General features: G+C 41.8%; 4 non-coding genes across 4 annotated transcripts; all 4 read left to right on the forward strand.

The window, feature by feature from the left end:
• The first annotated feature begins 6773 nt into the window (after window positions 1-6773).
• On the forward strand, window positions 6774-6846 carry trnaa-agc (transfer RNA alanine (anticodon AGC)). Its single transcript has one exon. It is a non-coding gene; the product is annotated as a tRNA-Ala (tRNA).
• Window positions 6847-7438: 592 nt separating this feature from the next.
• Window positions 7439-7511, forward strand: trnaa-agc (transfer RNA alanine (anticodon AGC)). The gene has a single exon. It is a non-coding gene; the product is annotated as a tRNA-Ala (tRNA).
• Window positions 7512-8541: 1030 nt separating this feature from the next.
• Window positions 8542-8614, forward strand: trnaa-agc (transfer RNA alanine (anticodon AGC)). The gene has a single exon. It is a non-coding gene; the product is annotated as a tRNA-Ala (tRNA).
• A 560-nt stretch (window positions 8615-9174) lies between these two features.
• Window positions 9175-9247, forward strand: trnaa-agc (transfer RNA alanine (anticodon AGC)). Its single transcript has one exon. It is a non-coding gene; the product is annotated as a tRNA-Ala (tRNA).
• The last annotated feature ends 4020 nt before the right edge of the window (window positions 9248-13267 follow it).

The raw sequence follows: 13267 nt of genomic DNA on the forward strand, positions 1-13267 counted from the left end.
AAAATCGGGACAGTAAATAAAGAACAACACTCTGAAAACAGGGACATTCCAAACATGAAACAATCAAGGCCAGCTAATCACATCCCAACAAAGGATTCCCCCAGGTAGGAATCAGACAGGTTTTGAATCTGCAAGGCTATTAAATGTTAATCAGGTTAATTGCAACATTCACACTTGCCTCAAACAAAAAAGTGTTATTTCTCCCACCCTGGACGTTCCACAGATATATAAACCTTGCTTGCCTAGTTTCCAACAGACTTCACGACCTCTGAGGATGCCTGCCATAGATGCAGGAGAAACATCAGGAGAGAGTGCTTCTGGAACATGGCCAGAAAGCTCAAAAAAGCTCACAGCAACCCAGTGATTCTAGCCATGAAAGCCTTCAACAACACATAAAACAAAGTTCACCAAGAGTGCATGTAGAATTAATGCGATTTGACACCACTTCAACTACCAAGGCTCAAACCTATGGAATCATGAGAGTTGTAGTTTGAAAAGGTAAAATCCCTGATTTCTGATGTCCTCATTTTATACACTAGTACAAGAAAATTATGAGCCATATATAAAATGACAAAATCAAGGTTTGCCTTTTGGAATTTTAAACAATATTTTAAAGCTGTGTAAGGCTGAATCTATTGATACAGAATCTGTGGCTATGGAGGACCAACTGTACTGGTAGAAAGGTGTTCTTTGTCAAAGACTACCTATCATAATTCACAGTTGCTATGTGTCTTTTCCCCTGACTTAGGGAATGTTCTCATGGCAGTTACCGTGGAATAATAGCACTGTAGCTATGAAGTGTGATAGGTCCATCATATGTCTGGCAGTGCATTATGCTGCCTTGGGGTGTTGTGCAGTCTCCTCTGGAGGCTTTTAAACGGAGACCAGATGGCCTTCTGTTTATTTATTTCTCATGTCAGGAGCAAACCGAGGGTACAAGTTGTAATGGATTTGCAAACAGAGATTTTTTAACAAAAAAACTTGGCATTAATGCTAAATGTCTTTTGCCCAGTAGCTGGCCACTTGGAGTGCCTTTGGTGTTGCTGTTAGAAGGTCCTCCATTGTGCATGAAGCAGGGCTCAGAATACATTGCAGTAGGTGGTCTGTGGTTTGCTCTTCTCCACAGTCACATGTTACGGACTCCACTTTGTAGCCCCGTTTCTTAAGGTTGGCTCTGCATCTCGTTGTGCCAAAGCGCAGTCTGTTCAGCGCCTTCCCAGTTGCCCAGTCTTCTGTGTGCCCAGGAGGGAGTCTCTCATCTGGTGTCAGCCACTGATTAAGGTTCTGGGTTTTAGCCTGCCACTTTTGGTCTCTCACTTGCTGAGGTGTTCCTGCGAGTATCTCTGTAGATCTTAGAAAGCTATTTCTTGATTTAAGGCCTTCTGGGCACCAGGGCTCATCATATCATCATTCTGTTTGTTATTTGGGCAGAGCTGTAGCAGGAGCTTGTCTATCATGTGCTTAGGCTTTGGTTTCTTTTTGACTTCTCCTTGACATAGACTAACAAGCAGGAATTAAGGGGACAGCAAGCAGCTTTTGCAGAGAGCATTTGTGTGCTGTGGATGATGGGCTTGAAGATGCTTAAGGAAACTGTGGCAGAAAGTCAGGTACGATGAGAGACAGTTGGTGCACCTACACTGTAGAACAGGCATGGGCAAACTTCAGCCCTCCAGGTGTTTTGGACTTAAACTCCAACAATTCCTAACAGCCAGTAGGTGTTTTGGTGCTCTAACTCCCCAGTAGGTGGGTGCTATAACTCCTACAATTCCTAACAGCCTGGTTGTTAGGAACTGTTGGAGTTTAAGTCCAAAACACCTGGAAAGCTGAAGTTTGCCCATGCCTGCTGTAGAATGAACTTTATTTGATACATTGAATTGAAAGTGCATGTATGAACAGTAATATAATCTCTCTCTTTGTAAGGTGCCTTTACTGTGTTGATCTACGCCATTGCTGTTATAAAAGAAATTGAATAACACTGCAGTAGCATAAACAAAAGACAGATCCTAAATCACTAGCATTTGGTTTTGCATTAACTATGGTAGCATTGTGGTTACAACTCTGCCAAGCAGCAGGACCAGTTTTTGCTCAATGTGAATTTGTTTAACTCTTCCTGGAATGAGTAGACATGTGTTATGTGATGGTGAGTAAATGTATTTATTGTCCAAAAACAATATGCACAAGAGGAGGGTTAAACCCTTGTGCTGCTGAACTGCTGATCTGAAGGTTGCCAGTTCGAATCTGCAAGACGGGGTGACCTCCTATCTGTCAGCTCCAGTTCCTGCCAACCTGGCAGTTCAAAACATGCAAAATGTGAGTAGATAAATAGGTACCGCTTCGGGCAGGAAAAGGCAAGAGATACTCCAAGTAATCTTGCCAGCCACACAACCAGGAGGCAACAATGCAGACTCCTCAGCTTGAAAACAGAGAAAAAGCGCCTCCCAGAGCCAGAGATGAGCACCACCTCCAGAAGCCAGAAATGAAAGGAGAAGCCTCTGCCTTTGTTTGTGTGTCTCATTGTATATGATTGTAAAGGCATTGAATGTTTGCCTACGTATGTAAATACTGTAATCCGCTCCAAGTCCCCTAGGGAAGAAGGGCAGAATATAAATAAAGTGAATTATTATTATTATTATTATTATTATTATTATTATTATTATTATTCTATCCTCTTTGCAAAGTTTGGTTGTAAAAGTGATGAAAAACAGTAGTGGGTATTTGTCTGAGAAAATTCTGAGCTCATACAATGGGCAATGCCTCTCCGATCTTTTTTATCTAATGGCATCAAAAGGGTATTTTGCATTGGGACACCAAATGCTAATTCTGGGTTATTTGATACTATGACACCACATACACATATCTGAGAGATGCAAAAAGCAAAGTTTATTGTTATCACAGCTATGATAAGGCAAACAGCCATACACACCCTAAAGGTCTGTATCATGCAAATGGACGCTGCAAAAGCATGTTGCAGCAAACAAAGAATATATATCTTGGCTTATCCAAAATTGACCAATGGCTGAGAGTCTTCCTCACCTTCCACACCTACTTTGGCACAAGTGATACCAGTGACCTAACTTGTTTACTCTGAGCTTTCCTCTCTCCTTACAACTTTCTGGAGAAAGGCACCAGCTCACAGGAAGGGAGATGCACAGGCCCCGTGTTGCAGTACTACTTTGGTTCATGCAAAATGTTTACATGGTCTATATCAGGGGTCCCCAAACTAAGGCCCGGGGGCCAGATGTGGCCCTCCAAGGTCATTTACCTGGCCCCCACCCTCAGTTTTATAATATAATATTTTATATCATTTTAAATAATATAATATATTGTATATACATATAATATTGATAATATTATGTCATACAATATAATACTAATAATAATACCATATAATAATATTAATTATATGTTATATATGACATATAATATTACAGTACACTGGTATAGTTCAATATAGTCATATATAATGCTAATATTGTGCTATGCTAATAATATAATATATTGTATGTACATACAGCTGCTCTGAGTCCCCTTCAGGGTGAGAAGGGCGGGATATAAATGTAGTAAATAAATGTAATAAATGAATAAATAGATAATTTTAGACTTAAGCTCGCCCAAAGTCTGAAATGACTTGAAGGCACACAACAATAACAATCCTAATTAACTTGACTATCTCATTGGCCAGAAGCAGGCCCACCTTTCCCATTGAAATCCTGATAGGTTTGCGTTGGTTACAATTGTTTTATTTTTAAATATTGTATTGTTCTTTCATTGTTGTTGTTTTGCACTACAAATAAGACACGTGCAGTGTGCATAGGTATTTGTTCAGGGTTTTTTTTAAAATAATAATTCGGCCCCTCCACAGTCTCAAGGATTGTGGACCGGCCCTCTGCTTTAAAAGTTTGGGGACCCCTGGTCTATATAAAAGGCTAATATGATATATGCAGAGGCAAAGCCATATATGCAAAAGTTTACCATTTTCTGGCTTATGGTCCCTTCATTGTGACCACCTTTTTATTAATGTTTATAATGGATACACACAAAGATACATTTTAATATATGATCATTAGTTCCTTTACAACAATGCTTCTAGGGGTATTCACTGAGAGGCAATAGTATTTTCTCCTAATATGCCTGAGTTTAGTACCATATGCATGCCCCTTGGTAACATTAGTTTATTTCCTCGAAATTTAACACATGCTTTGATGGCCACCACTTTGAGTAGCACTTTTTGCAGCATGATGCTATATATGTCTATACAGAAGAAAGCTGCGTTGAATTTATTTGGATTTACCTTACTGCAAATGTTTATAATTATGCATAGTAAACTATGAAAGCCTTCTTTACTGCAAGCACTCTGTACTGTTCCCTTAGCGTGCTTGGAGGAAAGAAGGGTGGGTAGTCTTTAAAACAAAGGCCAAATAGTTTTTGCAGTACCTCTTGCTGTGCATACTCAGTAACCTATGTATTTACATAAGAAATCAAAAGATTACCTCCAGAAAGCTAAAGAGGACTCTACCTTAATTTTGAGTTCCAATTCATCTGCACAGTAGGAGCATAAGCAACTACTTGGTAATTAAAAGCAGCAACTGTATTAAAACAGCACTTCTGGAGAATGCGGGCATCGATCCCGCTACCTCTCACATGCTAAGCGAGCGCTCTACCATTTGAGCTAATTCCCCTGCCGTATACCATTCCATGTATGAATACAGAAAGCTTAAAAACCTACACATACTTGTAAAGTTCAGTCTATTGAATAGTTGGTCTTAAAATGCCCACAAAAAAGGAACAAGGTGGAGAATTTGGGCATTCCTTTCATGTGCCCAGTGTGTGCCTCTGAGCCGATTCCATTCCCATTTCTTTTACAACGTGGGATGGGATCAGAAATTATGCTTCAATTAGGGCAACATAGCAAAATCTTTTACACATTTTCCAGTAGATCGCAGTGAGGAATTGAAGCAAATAGGGTAGGGTTTACAAATGAGGTAGAGTTTACAGTTGAGTTAGTACTGTATAGCCAGATCTTTGGTGGATTGGTTCAGTTGAAATCTGACAGGGAAATACAGTAGAGTCTCACTTACCCAAGCTAAACAGGCCGGCAGAAACTTGGATAAGCGAATATCTTTAATAATAAGGAGGGATTAAGGAAAAGCCTATTAAACATCAAATTACGTTATGATTTTACAAATTAAGCACCAAAACATCATGTTATACAACAAATTGGACAGAAAAAGTAGTTCAATACGCAGTAATGTTATGTTGTAATGATTGTATTTACAAATTTAGCACCAACATATCACGATATATTGAAAACATTGACTACAAAAATGGCTTGGATAATCCAGAAGCTTGGATAAGCGAGGCTTGAATAAGTGAGACTCTACTGTACCAAGAACCAAAGGCTTGGTTACTACCTTGGGGCTGTGTGAACCAATAGCACTTTGCTACACGTAGACTATGCCAGGTTGTGCAGATTATAATGGGGTTTGTTTGGGTTTTTTGTGTGTGTTCAAATTGAATGCATAAGAATAACCAAACAGCAAAGAAGCTACAGTATAGATTGAGCAAACTGGCAATTTGAAAACACTGGCCTAAGTTATGTCGCTAAACTGAAATATATCAATTGAATTGATGGGATTTATGTATGTGTTGGCTTATCATTTTATAATTGAACATTAAGGAAAGTTAATCAGGAGAAAATAATCCTACAACTGTTGTACTAAATGCTTGGGATTTATAGATCCCAAAATGTGTTGTCGAAGGCTTTCATGACCGGAATCACTGGGTTGCTGTGAGTTTTCCGGGCTGTATGGTCATGTTCCAGAAGCATTCTCTCCTGATGTTTCACCCACATCTATGGCAGGCATCTTCAGAGGTTGTAAGGTTTGTTGGAAACTAGGCAAGTGGGGTTGGAGAAAGAACTCTTGCCTATTTGAGGCAAGTTTGAATGTTGCAGTTGATCACCTTAATTAGCACTGAATAGCCTTGCAGCTTCAAAGTTTGGCTGCTTCCTGCCTGGGGGAATCCTTTGTTGGGAGCTGTTAGCTGGCCCTGATTGTTTCTTGTTTGGAATTCCCATTTCTGAGTGTTATTCTTTATTTACTGTTCTGGAACCAACCCCCTGTGGATATCAGGATGCCACTGTATATACATGCAAACACCTCCATTTGCATAATTATTGAGTAATATTATAAAAACTGCAGGATATGCAGTGGGGGGGGGAATAGTTCAAGCAGTAGAGTACTTGTTTAGCATGTCAGGGATAGTAGGATCAATGGCCACATTCTCTATTTTTTCTCCCCTTTATGTCACTTATTCTTCTGTAGCTGTTGATCTACCATTCCTTTGCAATACCTAGGGAGCTAATGATTTCAAAATAGTTCCCAGATAGCTGTGAGCAGCTCATTTATTTCTGAATGAAGTACCCAGCCAAAGATTGGTAAGTTTTTAAAACCCTCCAGGTAACATGAGGGGTCATGATATATGAAAGAGAAGCAGAAACTACTCATTCAGAAAAAAAGAGAACACTGAAAATTTCTAGGTTATTTAAAGTTTCTTGTGAAAGGGCAGGTTAGTAAAGTTATCTGTAATACATTCTGGTTTATAGGGTTCTCCATCTGATCTGCCTCTGTTTCTTTAAATTCCTGGTGCAGGAAATTGAACCTAGAATTTCTTATTGCTCAAGGGAGTAAAGAGCATGTGATAGTATTATCCGGAAAGACCAGTTCCTGTGATGACTCATCAGATGGTAGATGGTGAAAGGGAATTACCAGGAAGGGGAATTAGCTCAAATGGTAGAGCGCTCGCTTAGCATGCGAGAGGTAGCGGGATCGATGCCCGCATTCTCCAGTTCAGTTTTTTCTTTGTTCATTTTAATATAGAGATCACAAATACATAAATAAATGATGAGATAGTTTGTTAAAAATGTTAGAGTGCTGTTGTTTTGAAAAAGGCTTTCTGACTATATCCTATGCTGCAAAATAAATGAGAAGGGAATCAGCTCAGATGGTAGAGCACTCATTGAGTATGTGAAAAGAATGCCCACATTCTCCAGCTTGTTCCTTTTTTGTCTGTATTTTAAGAAACTATTCAATAGACTGAGCTTTACAAGTATCTGAGTTTTTTTTTAAAAAAGCGTTCCACATATAAGTATACAGAAGGGGAATTAGCTCAAATGGTAGAGCGCTCGCTTAGCATGCGAGAGGTAGCGGGATTGATGCCCGCATTCTCCAGTTTATGTTTTGCTTTGTGTATATTCATAAAGAGAACATCCAAATGAAAAGGTGACTACCCTTTTGTGATGCAAATTGAAAAAGGGTTTTGTGGCCACAGCCTATGTTTAAATGCATAGAATATTCACCAAGATAAGTCCTTACAATTTTACAGCATAATTTATAAAGGGGGCTTTGTGATCACAACTTCCTATGGAAAATGTATAGGAGGGGAATTAGCTCAAATGGTAGAGCGCTCGCTTAGCATGCGAGAGGTAGCGGGATCGATGCCCGCATTCTCCAATTTGTGGGTTTTTAGTATATTTCAGTGTATGGTATACAGTAGTCCCACCTATCCAACACTCGCTTATCCAACGTTCTGGATTATCCAACGCATTTTTGTAGTCAATGTTTTCAATACATCGTGATATTTGGTGCTAAATTCGTAAATACAGTAATTACTACATAGCATTACTGCGTATTGAACTACTTTTTCTGTCAAATTTGTTGTAAAACATGATGTTTTGGTGCTTAATTTGTAAAATCATAACCTAATTTGATGTGTAATAGGCTTTTCCTTAAGCCCTCCTTATTATCCAACATATTCACTTATCCAACGTTTTGCCGGCCCGTTTATGTTGGATAAGTGAGACTCTACTGTATTCAATAGTATAACGTTTTATGTTTGGATTAAATTTCTAAGACTTTTACTATAGAAGCCTATGGTGCTAATTGTAGGGGAGAGGAATTAATTCAGCACTGGACAACTATGGAAGGTTGAAGGACCACATTAGTCACAACCCTCATCCCTCCCCTCTCTGGTTTTTATGTCTGGGGCTCAGAGTTGTCAATTGTGGTATAAATGCCCTTTGCAGACCTCAAAGGGAATTTTGGAGCAAAATTTGCTATTTTTAAAAAATACAAAAAACCTTCCTGAGCCCTGGGATTCCATTGGGGCATATTTTGCCCCATCACAGCTTAAATTATAGATCACCCTATTCAAGAAACATTGGGATACATTCCTGCATTCCTCAGTTCATACTGTTTGTACGCATTTTGGTATACAGTTTATTTATTTATTTACTATATTTATATCCTACATTTTTCAACCCCGAAGGGGATTCAAGGCGGCTTACAGAAAGGCAAAAATTCAATGCCTTATAAAATAATATGCAATTAAAATAAACATTTAAATTAAAACTAAAATCAAAGTTGAAATACATTAAAACATTACAATCACAATTAAATGTTCAGCAGAATTCATTCTTTAAATTTTGTGAATCAATTTGCAAAGGGATTTGTGATCACAACCCCCTATACAAAGTGTATGGGAGGGGAATTAGCTCAAATGGTAGAGCGCTCGCTTAGCATGCGAGAGGTAGCGGGATCGATGCCCGCATTCTCCAAAGTGACTGTTTTTAAAAAATATATCTTAATATGATAGTTTTTGCCCACGTTCCTGCTTGCAGTTGGATGGAAAACTCAACTGCAGATTCCTTGTTTTGCTAACTGGAAACACTTTTATAGGAATGCAAATTTTCAGTTTGACAGGCTAGTAAGAGATATCAGAGAAACAAAAGCTAATTTTATTAAAGGAGGGGGACAAATGTATAGGCAGTATCTGGTAGACTTAATCCCTTCCCTCACTGCCCTTCCTTTTTGTGTCATCTTATTTAGATTGTAAGCCTGAGGCCTGGGAGCTGTCAAATGAAAAATTGTAAACCTTTTCTGGCTTAAGGTCAGTATATAAATAAACTTTCTAAGTTATGTAAGAAGAGTACAGAGAGTATGTGATACCTGTCAGAAGCAAGTTTATGACTGCTTATTCTTTTGTTCCTGGTTCTAGGGAGCCCATTCTCCCTCCTTGCTGAGAAACTACGATGAGTCATCAAGATTCCTGGCATAGTTGCACTCTTTTGTGATAAAACCTTCTATCTTGACAACTTTCTCACCAAGCTGCAACTGAGGGGAATTAGCTCAAATGGTAGAGCGCTCGCTTAGCATGCGAGAGGTAGCGGGATCGATGCCCGCATTCTCCAGTTGACTTTATTGTATTTTAATAGACAATGCTAAGCTGTTATGCTTTCATAACACATGTTGTTTTATAGGAAGATTATATACAATAGCCTACTAGGCAATATGAGTAGAGAAACAGAAACAAAAAACATACAATGAATTTGTGGTGATCTACATATGAAAGCTCAAATATATATCTCCTAAACATGCTTACTCTCCAGAAAGCATTTCTAATATTTAGCCATACATTTATGGGACGCTGTATGGCCATGTTCCAGAAGCATTCTCTCCTGACATTTCACCCACATCTTTGGCAGGTTGTGAGGTATATTGGAAACTAGATAAGAGGGGTTTATATATCTGTGGAAGGTCCAGGATGGGAGAAAGAACTCTTGTCTGTTGGAGGCAAGTGTGAATGTTGCAATTAATCATCTTGATTAGCATTGAAAAGCCTTGCATCTTCAAGGCTTCGCTGATTCCTGCCTAGGGGAATAACTTTATTCTTATATCCCATCCCATCTCCCCGAAGGGACTTGGGGCAGCTTGCTTGGGGACAAGCTCAGAACATAACAATAAAATACATTTTAATTATTTTGAATTAATACATAAAACATATAAAATATCATTAAAGCATAATTCAACAAACCAATAACTAATAGCCAATAGTCGTGTGCAATGAGCATGTTTGAAAACTGGAGGTAAGTCAATAAATTATACATATGCAATATATCATGAGATCACTAATAAGATGGGCCAGTAATAAAGTGCAGTGGCTAGGTATAGGTGGAGGTAAAATGACCGTCAAATTGTGCCGAATTAGTCAAACGCACATTGAAATGACCAGGTTTTTAGATCTTTTTGGAATGTGGCCAAGGTAGAGGCTAATCTAATTTTTCTCAGGAGCGCCAGAGCCAGGGGGCCACCACTGAGAAGGCCTTCTGCCTCATCCCCACCAACTGTGTTTGAAATGGGCCTTCCCAGCAGATATTAAAGTTTTTGTAGGTTCATAGTAAAAAAATGCAATCACAAAGATAGGCTGGACCCGAACTGTTTAGGGCATTATAGGTGACAACAAGCACCTTGAATTGAAACCGGAAACGTATCAGAGCCAGTGAAACTGTTTACATAGGAGGGTTGTCGGCTCACTATAATTTGCTCCCGTTAACAACCTGGCCACCACCTGTTGTACTAATTGGAGTTTCCGGCCATCTTCAGACCCATGTAGAGTGCATTGCAGTAATCCATTCTGGAGGTAACTAAGGCATGGACTATCATAGCCAAGTCAGACTTCTCGAGGTATAGTTACAGTTGGTGCACAAGCTTTAACTGTGCAGAGACCCTCCTGGCTACCACCAACATCTGAACTTCAAGTGTCAGCGCTGAGTCCAGGAGGACCCCCAAACTGTGGATCTGTGACTTCAGGAGGAGTGTAACCCCATCAAGCAAAGGTTACCACCCAATACCTAGATCAGCCATGCAACTGACTAGGAGGGCCTCTGTCTTTTCTGGATCAAGTTTCAGCTTGTTACCCCTTATAATAATAATAATAATAATAATAATAATAATAATAATAATAATAAAACTTTATTTATACCCCGCCACCATCTCCCCAATGGGGACTCGGGGCGGCTTACATGGGGCCATGCCCGGGAAAAATACAATATAACAAAATATAAAAACAACATATCATAATACAATTACAACAATACAATAAAGGATCATATACAGTACAACACAAAATCCAAAAAGCAATATAACAGGGCAGGCCGCACGAATACTCAGTTAAAACTCGGGGTGAGAAAAGGATAAGAATAAAGGATAAGAATAAAACCACAGGGAACTAGGGAAAAGATAGCAGACAGTCTAGAGGATAATAATAGGGGGCGTAACAAAAAGCATGTAACAGTTACTCTCCGAAAGCACGTCGGAAGAGCCATGTTTTTAGATCTTTCCTAAAGTCTGAAAGAGTGGAGGCCTGCCTGATTTCAATGGGCAGTGAGTTCCATAAACGGGGGGCCACAGCAGAAAAGGCCCTCTCCCTTGTTCCTACAAGGCGGGTCTGGGATAAAGGCAGTGGCGACAGGAGGGCCTCCCCTGACGATCGCAGAGATCGGGCAGGTTTATGGTAGGAGATATGGTCACGAAGGTAGGTGGGTCCCAAACCGTTTAGGGCTTTATATATGATGGTCTGCACCTTGAATTGGGATCGGAAAATGAACGGAAGCCAGTGGAGCTCCTTAAACAGGGGAATAGATCTCTCCCTGTAATTCGCCCCGGTTATTAATCTGGCAGCCGAGCGTTGGACCAGTTGTAATTTCCGAGCCGTCTTCAAGGGAAGCCCCACGTAGAGCGCATTACAGTAGTCCAGTCTAGAGGTAACTAAGGCATGCACCACCGTGGTCAAGTCAGACTTCACGAGGTATGGTCGCAGTTGGCGCACAAGTTTGAGTTGTGCGAAAGCCCTCCCGGCCACCGCCGACACCTGAGCCTCAAGCGTCAACGCTGAATCCAGGAGGACCCCCAAACTGCGGACCTGTGACTTCAGGGGGAGTGCAACCCCGTCCAGCACAGGTTGCCACCCAATATCCCGATCCGACGAGCGACTGACCAGGAGGGCCTCTGTCTTGTCAGGATTGATCCTCAGCTTGTTCCTCCTCATCCAGTCTGCCACAGCGGCCAGGCACTGGTTCAGCACCCGAGGGGTTTCCTTGGAGTCAGGTGGAAAGGAGTAGTGGATTTGCGTGTCATCTGCGTAGAGATGGCAACACCCTCCAAAACTCCGGATGACCTCTCCCAGCGGTTTCATGTAGATGTTAAATAGCATGGGGGATAGAATAGACCCTTGCGGGACCCCACAGGCCAATGGCCAGGGGTCCGAGCAGGTGTCCCCCAGCTTCACCATCTGGGAACGGCCCTCCAGGAAGGACCGAAGCCACAGCAGAACTGTGCCACCGATTCCCATCCTGGCGAGCCTCCCCAGAAGGATACCATGGTCGATGGTATCAAAAGCCGCTGAGATGTCCAAGAGAACCAGCAGGGTCACACTCCCCCTGTCCAGCTCCCTGCGGAGGTCATCCACCAAGGCGACGAAAGCCGTCTCGGTGCTGTGCCCAGGCCTGAAGCCAGACTGCGAGCGGTCCAGAAAATCGGTGTCATCGAGGAACTCCTGGAGCTGCGTAGCAACCACCCCCTCCAGAACCTTGCCCAGAAATGGGAGGTTGGAAATTGGCCTGTAGTTGTTACATACAGATGGGTCTAACGAGGTCTTTTTTAATAATGGTTTTACTACAGCCTGCTTAAAGCAGGATGGAACTGACCCCTGAACCAGGGAGGCATTTATAATAGCCACAAACCAATCCAACAACCCATCTTTGGCCAGCTTCACCAGCCAAGAAGGACAAGGATCCAGAGCGCAGGTGGTCGCCCTCACAGACCCAAGAATCCCCTCCACGTCATCAGGAAGGACAAGCCGGAAAGAATCCCATAAGATCGCACAGACAGGTACCTCGGTTACCTCCGCTGGGACCACAGTTAAGCTGGAGTCCAACTCACGGCGTATCTGAGCAACTTTGCCTGCAAAATGGTGCGCGAAATCGCTGCACCGAGTTGCCAAGTCATCAGGAAACCCCTGGGCCTCGAGAGGCCGCAGGAGCTCCCCAACAACTCGGAACAACTCTGATGGCCTGTTGGCTGCAGACGCTATGCGGGCAGTCGTGAAAACTTTCCTGGCTGCTCGCAGAGCCACGGAGTAAGCCTTAATAGCGGCTTTAGCCCGTGCATGGTCGGACACGTCCTGAGATTTCCTCCAGATGCACTCTAGTCCCCTCCTCCTACATTTCATCACAGCCAGCTCCTCGGTGAACCAAGGAGTCGACGCGATTCTACGCAGTGAGAGGGGACGTTCGGGAGCGATCGTGTCCAATGCCCTTGATAGCTCACTGTTATAGCGATCAGCCAGGACATCGACAGGATCGCCAGTCTCCAGGAGAGGAAGATCCCCAAGAGACCTCAGAAGTCCATCCGGATCCATCAGTCCCCTGGGG

Source organism: Anolis carolinensis, chromosome 4 (assembly GCF_035594765.1).
Source record: "Anolis carolinensis isolate JA03-04 chromosome 4, rAnoCar3.1.pri, whole genome shotgun sequence".
NCBI lineage: Eukaryota > Metazoa > Chordata > Lepidosauria > Squamata > Dactyloidae > Anolis > Anolis carolinensis.